The sequence below is a fragment of the Beta vulgaris genome, chromosome 7 (genome assembly GCF_026745355.1).
Source record: "Beta vulgaris subsp. vulgaris cultivar EL10 chromosome 7, EL10.2, whole genome shotgun sequence".
Taxonomy (NCBI): domain Eukaryota; kingdom Viridiplantae; phylum Streptophyta; class Magnoliopsida; order Caryophyllales; family Amaranthaceae; genus Beta; species Beta vulgaris.
Genome location: NC_079208.1, coordinates 33,560,932 through 33,577,358, shown reverse-complemented (window position 1 = coordinate 33,577,358; position 16,427 = coordinate 33,560,932).

The window sequence follows — 16,427 nt, the reverse complement described above, 5'->3', positions numbered from 1 at the left end:
TATTCTCTAGTAAAAAGGAGTAATTTCTAATTCTAAGAAAATAGTATTTATATGTCTCGTAAAAGTGGCGCAACACGCGCTTAAAACGCTCAAAGATCGTCTCGCCCGATCGGTCGGGCGGAATTCGCCCGGTCGGGCGGTTGTCAGGTGCTCTTTTTTCCTTCGTCGCGCCTGGCTGGGCGCTTTTCAGCATTTCTTCATTCGCCTCGCCCGACTGCCCAGGCGGATTTCGCCCGGTCGGGCCGCATGTAAAGATGGCCTGGCAGCTTAACTTTTCTGAAAATGCGCTAAGTAAAGTTCGCCCGACCGGCCCGGGCAGATTTCGCCCGGTCGGGCGCGGGAGCAATTCTCTCGGATTACTTCAGCCTCTGATTTTTGACTAAGTGAAACTTGGCCGACCAGCCGGGGCAGATGTCGACCGGTCGGGCGGTTACCAGGTTTTTAGGCTCTCAACGTGTCATGACTTCCCGTCTCTTGCAGTGGTTCCAAAGGGTAAGAAATGCACCAAAATATGCTTGTTCCTACAATAATCAGTCTGAAAACACAAACACACTACAAGACACACATTAGTACTAAAAGGGCTCCGAAGAGCGCAATTAATACCAATAATTCATGGGGAATTGGGGTAAAATTCTATATAAAATAGACACATCAAACCCAAAACCAGAGAAACAAATGGCTTCGAAGGAGAGTCAGGGCTTCGAAGGAGAGAGAAATGTGTTCGAAGGAATTCACAACTTGTCGTCGTTCACCTCTCACCTCGTCGGCATCATCACCGAACAACAAATCGCTGTACCAAGTCGTCTTCTTCAACCCAAGTCGTTCGCAACTTATTTTCGTCGTTTACCAAGTCGTTCGTCCGCATTAAGTTGTTCTCACCTCTCACCAATGTCGTTTGTCTCACCAACGACGACGTTCACACCACTCTCGCGGCCCGTCGTTCGCCGTTGTCGTTCATCTGTTTATTTCGCTCCCCAAGTTTCAAGATTTGTTTTGTTCTTTTGACTTTTTTCTTTATTATTTGATTTTCTTTATTAGTTTGTACTTCTGTGTAAATCTCCTAATTAAAAAAATTCTGTGTGCCCCCTGAATTCCATGTAAATCTTCTGTTTTATTTTTGGAAAAGTTTTCACTCGATCAATGTTAAGTGTTGAATTCATAATTGTTTTTCTGATGCAATGTTAAATGTTGAATTCCCGAGCAGTGTAGAGTTCTTTTTTTTTTCATTTTTTTTCCTTTTTTATGTTTTGTATTTAGATTTTGTTGGAAGTTCCTGATTTTTTGCTATTTTGCTGAATTTTTCATCTTTCGAATTTAATGGCAAAATGCAAATTTTTTTTTAACCTGTACCTACTGCTGCGGTTTTTGGTAAAAACCGTAGCAATATGCTTATTATTTATTATAAAATAGAGTATATTGTTGCGGTTTGCCTTAAAACCGCATCAATATACTGTATTTATTATTGCGATTTTCGCTAGAAATCGCAGCAACATGTTAAAATATTGTTGCGGTTAAAAATCGCAGCAATATATTAATTACCTATTACTGCGCCCTTAATTGTTGCACGGCCAAAACTGCCGCAATAGGCCATTTAATGACCGTATCATTAAGCATTTATTCTACTAGTGATTATAATGACTAGAAAAATTTTCTTGTCGGTTATGACTTTAAGAAGATGAGTGATTAGATGAAAGTCTATAGTAATGTGCATTCATGAATATTAGTTTCGAAAAGGGGTGGATAGTTTGACTACCTCATAGGAACCTATATAGAAGAATATATTCAGTATACTATTTAAGTGCATCAATTTAGTTAGTAATCTCACAAGAAGTCGGAGATATGTAACTAATTACTATTATTTATTTGGAGACTATTGGAGTTAGTTTACCTAGCTATAGATTAGATTGCGAAGATGTGTTTTATAAAGTATTTTAGTTCGATAACATAAATGGAATAATATAATAAATTCGGCTTATGTGACTAGTGAATCACTAAAGTACTTTAGTGTGTGTTTAATTACGTAAATCAATATAAGTTGTGAATTACTTTAAAGAAGTCCCACTTATATAATGGAATGGTTTTCTAATTAGTAATGAGATAAACTTGTTCTATATGATTATATACATGGACAATAGTTGAGTTTATTGTTAAATCTATTACTTGGAATTCCACTAATGGTATAGTATGAATCAAAACTAATTGTTTTCATTAATCAACCTTCGATTAATGACTTGGGGTCTGATGTGTAAGCTAACTCTCCTTATTTAATTCTAAGAGAGAGACCTATATATTTTGATTGTTGTTGGGACTTGATAACTTATATTATTGACGAGATCAATATAGATTGATGAATATGAAAAGGAAAATTAGTATGAACTATGTATATGCAAAAGCATGTAATGTGTCGAATTGGCTTAGTAACTCTCGTTAGTTAATTCTAATTGAGAAACCTAGTGATATTTATTACGTGATAAGAGGTTGTTTATAAAATACAAGAAAGTGATTGGTAGAGTAAAAAAAGCTTAAGTTTTGATTTCCGTTAAGAAATCAACTAAAGGAAATGAAGAATATTGTTTATATCAAAGTTGGTGACCTCAAATTCCTACTATGGAATCGTGGTAAGTTGAAAGGTTGATTAAATGAGAATATATGAAACATGTCATTGTTGGGAGTCACCTTATTGTGTTTGTTACTATGTGATTAATGCTGTATTATGAAACGTGGAATTGGAAATGTGAAATGTATGTTCAATAAGAATATTGTTGCTATGTGATTGTTGATCTTATGTTGATTACGTGAGAGTCGTTTTCAAGTAAAACCCACCAAAGTATGTGTTAATCTTATTTACGGGTTTAGTACTCAGCTTTGCTGATGTGTATATGTTGTTTTGTCATTTCTGTGGCCTGTCACTTGGTAGGTGGTAGTTTTCCTAAATATTTTAGGTTGAAGCCGAAAGTAAACTTTTGCAAGTTGAAGCTGATATGAGTTGGTGTAGTATTGTATTTGTTTTCGACACGAGGACGCTCCACTTGTAATAGTTAATCATTTATTTTCCATAATCTATTTCTCCATTTAAGAGTCGCTAGCTAGTGCTCCTGATTCTTTGTTGGTTGTTGCTCCGTGAAAGCGTTGAGATTGTTGGGATTTGGAAGCTAAGGATTTTATAAATTGAAATTGTAACAGGTTCATATTATTACTCACTGTAGAGTTTGTCCAATTTCCAATGGAAATTTGGCGGATTTCTATAGAAATTTATGAGAATAGAGTTTGAGAATCAGGGCCTTGTTGTAATAGTTAATTAATTTGAATAGATTGAGAATTGAGTTCCACACTCTCCGATTTAGTTCGGTGAGTCTGATGGTAATAGTCCGGGTTATCTCGACTAGAGTCTTTTTTCGTTGTGCTTAATCCTTTGTAAGTTGGTCTGGAAAATCTAGACTGTCACATCAAGAGTCACTCAACAATTGTGAATAATTATGGCTAATTTTAAAAACAGTTAGCTTATTTAAAAATTGGGTCAAAATCCGTGCATTACATGATTTTGACTTAGAACTAACTTATTTATAATATATAGTTGGAACATTTTTAAAATAAGTCAAACTATCCTTTTTTCTTGCCTACATCTATTTTAGTTCTATAATATATTGAAAATTGACAGTTCGTATTATTATGAGAAGTTACCTCATGAAGTTGAGATTATTTTAGAATAATTCAAAGTTAAAATTATTTTGAAAAGGTCGGTGTAAGTTGGGATTATTCATGTCAATTTTTCCCATATAGTTTTATTTCCTAGAAATGACACTAAAATAAAATCAGATACATAGATTAGGATAAAGTAATAACTTTAACTAAGCTTTTAGTGCTCAAATATATCTCATATAAACTCATATAAATTTGAAATCCATAATGCATGATCAAATTAATTCAGGTGATTAATTGAAAGATTTTTGTCATTGATATAGAAGAACTATGCAAATCAACGCAGTGATTTTTTTCATTTATATAGAAACACTATGTACAATGTAAATTTTTATTTTAATATTATAGTTTATATTGAAATATTTAAGCTGAAAATATGTAATTGATAAGTGATTATATCACTTAAATACCCTATTTTCATCATGTTTAGAGTCAATTTTCCTATTTTTTTATATCATTTTCTAGCTTATTTTCCTTAATTTAGAGCGATTGAGTTTTTTTTGTAGATTATTTGAGAATATTAGTTGTTTTGGCTGTTTATATAGGCTTTAGTAATGCTTATTTGTGTTTGATAATGTAGGATCAACCTTAGAGGCCTCCATACCACACACCAAGCATAAACTGGAGTAATTTTGGCAAAATCATAGCTTTTGGAAGAGTTTGTGCACAAGGGTCATATTCAAAGTGTCATAACTTTCATCTAACAAAATATTTTTAGTAATTCAAGTTGAAAATGAAAGTTTGGCTCAAATGCTTTCCAACGAGTGGTCACAATCCCAACGTTGAAAAATGAAAGAGATATGGCTCTTCGAAGCCAGGCGCGTCTGCGAGAACGGTAGAACGGAGCGCCCACTGCAGAGGTCCAGAAAATCTTCTGCCTTCTTGATATTGTATGGGGAACCCGCTGTAAAAACTATCTTCTAGTTTTTTGACCTGTTTAATGATGTAATGTTTAAATTTTGGAAAAGGACAAACCCTTAACTTTTGAGGGAGGGGGTTGGGGGTTGGAGGGCTAGCCTCCATAAGCTAATTAGAGGTTTTACTTAGGGTTTTTAGAGAGAGAAACTCTCATCTTCTAGAGAGAGAAGTGAGGTAAACTTGTTGAAAATCTTGGAATTTGAAGAATCTAAGATGGAAATTTGAAGATTTGGAGGCCCCATGCAACTTAAATGACAATTTCTTACTCCCGCTCATATTTTGTTGCTTTATTTACTTATTTTTGTGTCATTCACTCTATTTACTTGTTCATCCTAGATTAGTGTTTGATTTCATATTTTTAGTTGCTGTTTATTTCATTTAAAATTTGTTATATGACTTTCGAGTAGTTATTTTGCTTGGGAGGGGATGAAGACATTAATATGATATCATGAGCATTTAGGTCCTATTTGGGGTTATTTTATAAAATGAAATTAAATGAACAATAGTAGCTTTATTGTTGGTTTGTTTGGTTGGCCTCCATTAAAAATTACGGTTTTTTCACCATATACCCCTGACAATTTTTTTTTTGCACCGTATACCCTTTCGACTTTCCAAATTCATCATATACCCCTCACATTTCGAAAAATACATCAACTTACCCTTTTGACTAACGGTGTTAGACTTCCATTAGTCATTAATCCCTAATCCCCTCTAACCCTAATTAACTAACCTAAATTAAATCTTGATCCTAACCCTAATCTAATACACTTTAACTAACCCAGTGCCACATCACCCCCCACTGCCACATCACCCTACCCCTTACCCCCCACTGCCACATCACCCTACCTCTTACCCCCACTGCCACATCACCCCCAACCCTTATCCCAGTGCCACATCACCCCCTCCACCCCTTACCCCACTACCACATCACCCCCATCCACCCCCACCCCAACCCCACACCCACCCCCACCCTACCCCACCACTGCAGTCGCCCTCCCCACCACCCCACCACCCTCGAAACCCTTCCGCCACCTGCATCGCCGCACCCCCTCCTCTTCCGCCACCCGCAACACCGTACACGCAGCACAAACTCGCAAAAAATCCGGCAGCCGCATGTTAAACTTGCACAGCACTGCAAAATCCGGCAGCCGCAAGTTAAACTCGCACAGTAACCGCAAAATCCGGTAGCAAAACTCGCGCAAACTCGTGCAGCCACAGGGGAGGGGGAGTTGCGAGAAAAGGGGAGGGGAGTGCTGCGTGGTCAGGGATAGCGGAAAGGGGGGGGGGGCTGCGTGGTCGATGATGGCGGAAAGGTGGGAGGGGGGCTGCGTGGTCGGGATGGCGGAAAAGGGGGAGGGGGGCTGCGTGGTCGGAGATGGCGGAAAAGGGGGAGGGGGGCTGCGTGGTCGGGGATGGCGGAAAAGGGGGAGGGGGCTGCGTGGTCGGAGATGGCGGAAAAGGGGAGGGGGGCTGCGTGGTCGGAGATGGCGAAAAAGGGGGAGGGGGCTGCGTGGTCGGGGATGGCGGAAATGGGGAGGGGGGCTGCGTGGTCGGGGACGGCGGAAAAGGGGGAGGGGGGTTGCGTGGTCGGAGATGGCGGAAAAGGGGGAGGGGGTTGCGTGGTCGGGGATGGCGAAAAAGGGGGAGGGGGGATGCGTGGTGGGGGAAAATCCGGTGGGGTGGGTGGGGTGCGAAATTCAGGTTAGGGTGGGGGTGGTGGGTCAGGTGGTGGTCAAGGGTGGTGGGCCTAGGCATGGGTAGTGGTGGTGGGTTGGGCTGGTGGGCTTTTAGGGTTAGGTTTTTGGTTAGTTAAGTTTAGGGTTAGTGTTAGTGTTAGGGTTAGGTTTAGGATAGTTAATTAGGATAAAATTGGGATTTATGGATTAATGACTAACGGAAGTCTAACACCGTTAGTCAAAAGGGTAAGTTGATGTATTTTTCGGAATGTGAGGGGTATATGATGAATTTGGAAAGTCGAAAGGGTATACGATGCAAAAAAAAATTTGTCAGGGGTATATGGTGAAAAAACCGTAAAAATTAATTATTAGACACTTTGATGAGGAATTTAAAGATGAAATTGAAGAGTTGACTCCCTATTTGTTCACTTAACTAAACATGCATGAAAATAGGGGTTTTAGTTAGGGGATATAATTAGTAATCTTGTCATTCATGCACTTGAGTTGGGGGTTTGTTACATTACAATAGGACATGATCTCCAATTTGAGTAATCGGCTTTAGCTTGAAAGAGTAATTAGGGATTTGTTAAATGGCCCCTTTAATTCATTCTCTTTAGACTACCCCCTTGTTTTGCCTAATTATTGTCATGATTGAAATAATTGGTGAATTCCCCTAACCTAGACTACAAAAAAGCTCAATGGGACCATTTATAGGAAACATGTTGGATTCTTTGACCAGTTTCATAGCTTTTGAAACCGTAGATTTACTATAACCGGTTTCCCAAGGTTAACACATTAACTTGTTAAAAGAGTTGTTGAAAGATAAGGAATGTGTTGATAGGAAAACCTGTCTGCTTTGTTTTCTTTTCTTTCTATTTCTTAATTTTCTAAAATTCTGTTTTTTATGACCTGAAATTATTTTTCAAGTGCAGTTGAAGGCTCACCACATCGTATTTTAATTTATTTTTTCCTTCCTTTCATACTCCACACATAGACATCCCCAATTCTCTACCCTTTTCTTCAATCCCCAATGCCACTATGGTCACAATTACAAATACACCCAATTTGAATTAGCAAACATAAAAAATATGATTAGTTAGCAAATTCAATTAATGTGCGAATCCAAATGTGTGAAGATATTCAATTTCTCGAGATGCTCATTAACGGCATAAAGTATTAGACCCAGCTCGTGTGAATTGCCGGAGGCGAGACTATACCATAGGCCACTAGCGGAGTAGTTGGGGGCGATTTCTCCCTCTCTTTAATTGGTTTGATTATTTTTGCCTTCCCAATAAACTGCAATGGCGAGTAATGCTTCTTCTCTAAAATCTTCTTCAATAGGGGTCTCGTCAGGATCCAAGACCTTTTAATCAAGAGGGAGGCGGGAAAGATAATCACCTACCACATTTTTCATCTCCTTTTTCTCCTTCATCTCAAAATCAAACTCTGAAAAAGCAGCACCCACCTAATGAATCGAGGCTTTGCATCTTTCTTACTCATCAAATAAAGGACCGCAGAATGATCCGTATACACAATAGCCTTATTGCAGGTCAAGTAAGATTGGAATTTGTCAAATGCGAAGATTATGATCAACATCTCCTTCTCCGTAGTTGCATAATTTCGTTGAGCATCATCCAAGGTCCTACTTGCATAGGATATCACATGTAGCCTTCCTTCCTTTCATTGTCCAAGAACAATGCCCGTTGCAAAATCCCTAGCATCACACATCAGTTCAGAAGGCAAGCTCCAATCCGAAGCTTGCACAATGGGGTTAGAAGTGAGGGACTTTTTCAAAGTTTCAAAAGCTTTAATATATATAAGACTCATCAAACTAAAATATACATCCTTTTGAAATAGATTCGTCAGTAGTTGGGATATTTGAGAAAAATCCTTGATGAAACGCAACTAAAAACCCGCATGTCCAAGAAAAGCACGAACTCTCGTCAACGAGTTCGGTGGCGAAAGCTTCTCAATAACTAAAACCTTTGCCGGATCCAATTCAATGCCCTCCTTTGACACTTTATACCCAAGAACAATGCCTTCTTCGACCATAAAGTGACACTTCTCCAAATTCAGGACAAGGTTCGTCTCCTGACACCTTTTCAATACACATTCAAGATTAACCAGACATGTGTTAAAAGACGAATCACACACACTAAAATCGTCCATGAACACCTCAATAGAATCCTCTAGCATGTTAGACAAGATTGTTGTCATACACCTTTGAAAAGTAGATGGGGCATTACACAAACCAAAGGGCAACCTTCGTTATGCGAACGTCCCATACGGACAAGTAAAGTTGGTTTTCTCTTGGTCATTCGGATGAATAGGGATTTGAAAGAATTCAAAATAACCATCGAGAAAGCAAAAGTGTGAATGACGAGAAAGCCTCTCACATTTGGTCAATGAAGGGGAGAGGGAATGGTCCTTGTGGGCGGATTTGTTTAATTTCCTATAATCAATACAAACCCTCCACTTGATAACAAATCTAGTGGAAATAGTTTATCCTTTCTCATTCTTAACAATAGTCATGCCTCCTTTTTTAGGAACCACGTGAATCGGGCTCACCTAATGGTGCAGGAGCACCAAAATCAGGTGCGGGCGCACCATTCCTTTTGCCTCAAAACTAGTATCAAGCGTTAAACGATGCGGGCGCACCGTTGTGAGGGGTGCGGGCGCACTGTTGTGAGGGGTGCGGGTGCACCTCATGGTTGGTGCGGTCGCACCATGCCTGCTGACATCTGAGCATAAATTTTTTTAATGGTGCGGGTGCACCACTTAGGCGTGCGGGAGCACCAAACTGTGCGGGCGCCTAGAAAGTGGTGCGAGCGCACATTAATCCCCGTTCGGCTTCTCCAACTCATTCCTTATGCCGTATCTCCCAACTCTCGACCTTGGAAAAGGTGACACCTGCAATTAAAGCACGGAAAACACAGTGAAAGCAAATGTACTAGAGATCCAGTCAAAATTGATAGAAAATCTAGCAAAATGTCACTATGATCAACAATGATTTAATGAAAGAAATAGAGAGAGAAATAAGGAAGAAAGAGGGAAAAAAAGGGAATAAAGAGGATTAAACCAAACAGAGTAAATCAAGAATGAGAAAGAAGAAAGAGAAGAGGTGAAACAGAGTAAAAAGAAAAACCATACAACAAACTAACTATAAGCAAAGCTACAAACATGACATGCAAGCTAAATGAGTTCATAATTGACCGAAAATCTAGCAAAATGTCACTATGAGCAACAATGATTTAATGAAATAAGATTTAGGAGACCAACCAAACACAAGAAGGAAGATGATTAGGAAGCACAAGAGTGACTTAAGTGATTCAATCCACCAATCAACCGAGTCTCCTTGGAAAATAGGCTTTCTAAGAGTGATTTCTCACTCTTCTTCACTTCCAAGTCCCTAGTATTACTCCTCCCTAGGGATGCTTAACCATAATAGTTCTCCTCTACCGCATTTTGATGACCCTCATCATGACTTGCACAAAATCTCGCCCGCTACTACTAAATCGACCAAGTCCAATCTAGAAGTCAAAAAGGAATTTATTAAGGTTGTAACGGGGCTAGGTTAAAGGTGTGGATGACAATTCATGAATGTGGTGCAAAAACAGTAAAGCGGAGTACAAACTAGGGGTAAAAACTCCCCCAAGATAGTCCTAACACCAACTCAAACCGAAATCTCACACATAACTTTGATTCTCGCTTTGATTTTCACTTTTTGAACATTTATTCACTTTTTTGAACATATTTTGCATTTTTCTCAGCAATTTGCTATCTCTTTCTTTTCTTCTCAATAGAAATCCAAATGAAACAATAAGAGCTTTCTTTCTTTCATTTCTTTTCCTTTTTTTCCGCAATTTTCTACAAATTTTGCAATTATACACGCAAATTAACTTACTTTCAACCAATGACTTAGTATCAAAACAGCTCAACTCAACACACACTAGACATGTACTCCACTTCGGGGAAAGTTTGACCATGACTTATTATGAGGGTTAAGCAAAAATAGGATAGAAAGGCTCAGATGGGTTGAGAAGTGGATAATTATGCCGATATAAAAGCTTTTTCGCTTTTGAGCTCCTATTTCCAGCAAAAATAAATGCCCTAAATCATTCTTCTACGGGCGCGGTCTTATGCGATCTTAATTGGGGAGCTAAATGCAAGTCACAAGTTAGGCGATCAATGGTGAGGGTTGTAAATGAGTCTTACGAGGTTCTTGGCCCTCCTTCGTTTTCAAACTCCTTTCCATGGTTAGAGCTTAGATGTTTTAATTTGTAACCACTAGTTCGTTGAATCCTTTTAGCAAACGTTAAAAATTCATTAAACGTTTCGTTTTTGCTATGAAGAAAGATAACCCATGTATATCTTGATAATCATCTATTACAATCACCAAAACATATCTCTTACCTGATCGACTTTGAATGCGTACAAGGCCACATAAGTCTATGTGAATGAGTTCCAATGGACTTTGTGTGCTTACCATTTTCTTTGATTTGAATAAGGATCTCACTTGCTTTCCTATTGCACAAGGATCACAAACACCGTGGTTTTAGAACTTAGTCATTGGTAATCCAACTACTAAGTTCTTTTCCATTGAGTTTGTTTAGTAGGGCCAAGCTGGCATGACCACAACGCTTGTGCCATAATAGGGGGTCTTCCTCAATCACGCTTAAACATGTGAGATTGTTCCTAGGAACAACGTTGAGATCAATCATATAGGTATTTCCTTTCCTTGTCCCTCCAAGTATCTTGGTTCCTGTACTTTTATTGCTAACAACACATGACTCATTAGTAAACTTCACTATATTTCCTTTACGATTATTTCACCAACTACCCCTGACGAAAAAATTTATTCACCAAATACCCCAACTTTTTTCAAAATTCACCAGATACCCCTAAATTTTAAAAATATTCACGAAACACCCCAAATTTGTAACAAATAATGCCCTTAATGACTAATATCGGTTAACTCCGTTAGTAATTAGTGTTAATTAACCCTAATTAACCCTAAAAGCTCTAATAAACCTAAAAATCCTAAAAACCTAACTAACCCAAACCCCTCCTCTCTCCCCTAACCCACCACCCCCCAACAACCTCAGTCCCACCAGCTACCAGCCCCTCCCCCTCCCTTAGTCCCAGCCGCTTGTCCCCCTCCCTCGCTTGCAGCCGCCCGTCCCCCTCCCCACCATCCCCAGCCAGAATCCCCCCCTCCCCCAACCCCTTCGAATCCCGAGGCTCCCACCCCATCTATCGGTCGCTACCTCTCCCCCGCCGCAGACAAGAAGCTGGGTATTGATTTTTTGGGTGTTTGGAGGTGCACGAGGGACAGGGAGGTGGAGGGACGCGAAGCCCTAAGTCAACCTATCAAACGCGAAGAGGAGGAGAAGGCACAGGGAGGAGGTGCGCGAGGGGAGGTGGCTACTGTTGGTGGGCCGGCGAGAGTGAGGGAGAGGGAAGGGAGGCGCGAGGGACGGGGAAGGGGAGGCGCATGAGAAGAAGGGGGAGGGGAGGCGTAAGAGAGGCGAGGGGAGGGAGGCTGCCGGGAAAGGGTAGGGGTTGGTGGTGCTTGTGGTGCCGGGATTGATGGTGGGCTGGGGCTTGTGGGGCTGGGGGGCGTGGGGGTGGGGACTGGGTTAAGGGAGAGAAAGGGTTAGGGTTAGTTAGGGTTAGGATTTGTTAGGGTTAATTAGGTTGAGTTAGGGTTAATTAGGCTGTAAACTTGTAAATAAACACTAATGGAGACTAACGTCCGTCAACTTTTCGGGTATCTGGTGAATTTTTTTTAAAAGTTAGGGGTATTTGGTGAATAAAGTTTTTTGTCAAGGGTATTTGGTGAAAAAACCGTTTCCTTTATCACAAAACTGAGAATATATTGAGTAGACTATGCTTTAATCCCTCGACCAAGAATAGGTTATTTATGGAGTGTGATAGAGACTTACCAATCTTACCAACAACTACAATATTACCAGTAAGGTTGTCTCCGAAGGTCACTGTTTCTGCATGGTATGCTGAAAGTGAGAGAAACTTGGATTGATCAGTCATATGCTTGGAACACTCGCTATCGAGGAACCACAGGTTGTTCCCCCTCACTTCAGCTTGTACCCAAAGAAACTAGTTAATGGTAGGAACTCATTCTTATTTATGGACTCAAATCATCCTTTGCTTTCCATACCTGTTATACTAGGTATGTATTTTTCTCTATATGTTCCTCCCTGGCAGAATAGTCAGAAACAATGTATCCACTGTTCCCACAGTATGAACATAAAATCAATATATTTTTTCTTTTTTTTTTTTCTTCTTGTGATTAAAGCCTAATCCATCCCTTCCTTTGTTTTGATACTTTTGTATCCAACTTACAGAATTAGACAATCTGTTCCTAGAGAAACCCTGTTTCCTTTCTAATACCATATTTTCACTCAAAGCATTTTCATAATCAGTTCTGGTACTAGTTGAAGGAACTGATCCTTCGGGAACAAGGAGTCACAACTCTGCCAGTTCCATGTTAAAAAAATATTTCTCATTTTTAACCTTTTTGAAAGCTTCTTGTATACATTGGTTTTTATCAAAAAGGCCCAAGAATTGTTTTTCAGTATCGGTTTTTAAAGAATAAAGCCAATTTGAATGTTTCTTAGTGACTTCTAGGGCATTCTCTAGTTGATCCTTTTTGACACACATAGCCTTAAAATCATCTAAACTTTCGAGAAGTAATTTTGACAAGTTGGCTTTTGTTAAGTTCTGTAAGCTCTTCTTCTATATTGTTAGGACATACCTTAGTGTTAGATGACTCTCCTTCATCGTCAGTTTTGGCCATGAGACATAACTGATCACACTAGTAGAGAAAGGACGATTTGCGTCGGACCTGGGACCCCTCTTTGCGTTGGACATAGGTACGACGGCACATGTCTCGACGCAAATTACGGATAGATGATCTGGGTCGGATGGGGATCCGACGCAAATCATAACCCATTTACGTCGGATGTGTTGTGTAGTCCGACACACATGTCACCCACAACCCTATTTTTTTTACCAAATAAAGAAGATTTGCGTCGGATATGGGGCCACATCCGACGCAAATTGATTTTTTTTCAAAAAAAAAAAAAAACATCAATTTGCGTCGGATGTGGCTCAATATACGATGTAATTTTGCAATTTTTTTACAAAAAAAGTAATTTTCGTTGAACTGAACCACTAAAACAAATGCAACAAACAGATACTAAACAAAAATTGATGCAACAAAACATAAATTGAGAAAAGAAGCGTAAACTAAAACAGATACAACAAGATAACCCACACCAACATCATTAATTATAAAAATTTCTATATATAAAAGGCGAAAATAAGATTAAAAAAATGATAGTAAGGAACTAATTAAGCAAAAATAATAATATATTGAACATGCTCGATCTGAAGTGAAGAATAAAAAACAACAAAGAAATTAAGAATCAAAAACAAAGAAAAAATAATATGTTGATCAAGATAAATATCCACACAATCAACAATGTGAACACAACACAAAATTCAAAAAAAAATGTATAAAATGAAGAATAAAAAACAACAAAGAAATTTAGAAAAGAAGCGTGCAGATGTGAAAAAATGTAGACATACAAAGAATAATTGAAGCAACAATTAGTTAATCCAAAAAAAATACTCTAGAAATCCTAAAAAACGAATCTCTCAACAGCTAATGTAATACAACAACTAAAAATCCTAAAAACCTGAGAATGAGCGAAGCGTTCTTGCTTTTCAATGACAAGGAGATCTGAAAAATTTTCGTCGATGACAAGATATCTGAAAACATCGTGGCTTCTCGATGGTTTTAACAGACAATAGAACAACAAACAGCAACAATCGCGGCAGCACGAACCACAACAACCAGCGCGACGAGGAGAGAAAAAAAGAGTGCCGATGAACTGAAGGGAAAATGCAGCAAAGTCGCAGATGAAGAATGCGGCGAGGCAGCAGATGAAGAATGCGGCGAGGTAGCAGACGAAGGATGCGGCGAGGAAGCCGACGAATGAGGAAAGACTGAAGAATTTAGGAGGGAGAAAGGAGATCGAAGAAGGACGGAGCTGCATTAGAGAGTGAAAGTGATGGGAGTTTTAGGTTTAGAGAGGGAGTTTTAGGTTAAAGAGTGAAAGTGATGGGAGTTTTTGGGTTTAGAGAGGGAATTTGGCACGACTAAATTAAGGGAGAAGTAGGCCAATCATCTGCGTCGGATGGGCCCAAATGGTCCGACGCAAATCTCTTAAACAACGATTTGTTTCGCATAGAGCAAGGGATTTGACGCAAATTGTGTTAGTTATGTGCGTCGCACATAGCAAAGCATCCGATGCACAGTATTCTCTCACCCATTTGTTTTAAGTATTTGCGTCGAATGCACCTCAACTCTGTCATACATGAACCATGATTTGTGTCGCGTTGAAAACCCATTCGATGCAAATGATACTTTTGCATCGTTTTACCTGTTGTGCGACACAATTTATGTGACGTAAATCAACGTTTTTCTACTAGTGGCAGTTTGTTCTTCTGTCTGTTCCTGTTCCTCTTCAGAATTAGATTCTCCTAATGCTAAAACCATGACTCTCGTGTTTTTTATATTTGACAAAGGTTTTCGCTGATCCTTGCTTCTTTATTTGAATTTTCCTTTCCCCCTCTCGGTATCCCATTGAGGAAACTCTTTGATAAAGTGATCCGAATTTCCACATTTATGACAGTTTAATTTGGTAGGTTTCCTTGTGACCTTCCTTTTATAGATCTTATAAAAGTACTTCTCGAATCTTCGCAGTATCATAGCAGCTTCTTCTTCTTCATCTGCCTCTGACTCTTCTTGATCATCTATTTTGAGAGCCAGAGTCTTTGGTCTTATCGTATTAGCTTCATGAGTTCCTCGATGCAATTAATGATATCAAGGGACCTGCCAATTGTTCTACATTGAATGTAGTGAAATCTTTGGTTTCGAACAAAGGTGTTACTTTAGTCATCCACTTCTAATCTTGGTGAAGGCTCCTTAGAACTTTCCGAACTTGTTCCTCTGGAGTAATGATTTTTCCAAGAGATTGAAGTTCATTTATGATGTTCGAGAAACGATTTAACGTTTCTTGAACAGGCTCTTTTTGTTTCATTTGAAATAATTCATACTTGTGCATGAGCATGTCGATCTTTAATCTTTTCACCTCATGCGTAATTTGAAGTATTTCTCACATCTGCCTTGCAGTCTTGCACCCCATGATTTTGTTATGTTCATGAGGACCAAGGCTGCAGTGTAGTAGCTTTTTAGCTAAGTTGTTCATCTCCATTTTGTCGAAGTATTCTTTATCAAATTCTTCTAGGGGTTTCGGGATCAGCTCCCCTTTATCATTCTTCTTCGTAACTTCGAAGTCACCAATCTCAATTACTCTCCATACTTGATAGTTTTCTGCTTTTATAAAAATATCTACACGATTTTTTCAGTATGGATAGTGCTTGCCATTGAACATGGGAGGGCGTTGACTAGAATATCCTTCATCATGTTTTTCACCGGTAGTGTTCATGTTGCCAGGTACTAGCTCCTCAGGGTTAACTGATTTTGGAGGTACTGGGCTTTGATACCAATTGTTGTTCTAGTATGAACACTATGCCAACTACAAGAGGGGGGGGGGGTGAATTGTAGTTGAGGGGAAATTTTCAAATTTATAATGCGGAATAGAAATAGCTTTAATACTTAAGAGAAAAGACACACGAATTTTTACAAGTATAACTTCCTAGGCCCAATAGGAAGACAAACCTTAACCCTAAGGGATTTTAATCTCAACTTTCTTTAATGATTTAGGTCAAAATAATCTTTCTTTACAACCTAACAAGGACCTTCTCTGTTCCTCTAGGAACTTATTCCCAGTTACGCAGTTTCGCCTGAACTGATGATACTCACTTTAACTTCTCTACAAGTCTTCAATTTTCTCTCGTTCTTTTTCTCCTTTTATGTTAAGGATATTCTCTGAATTTTCTCTCACCCAAACACTTAGAATATTACAAGGAATAGTGAAGAAGAAAAATACAGAAAACTTTCTAAGTAATAATCAACTTTTAGAGCGAGAAAGTCTTGTTTTTCTTCGTCAATTCTTCTTTCTTTTATAGTTGTTGAAGTCGACT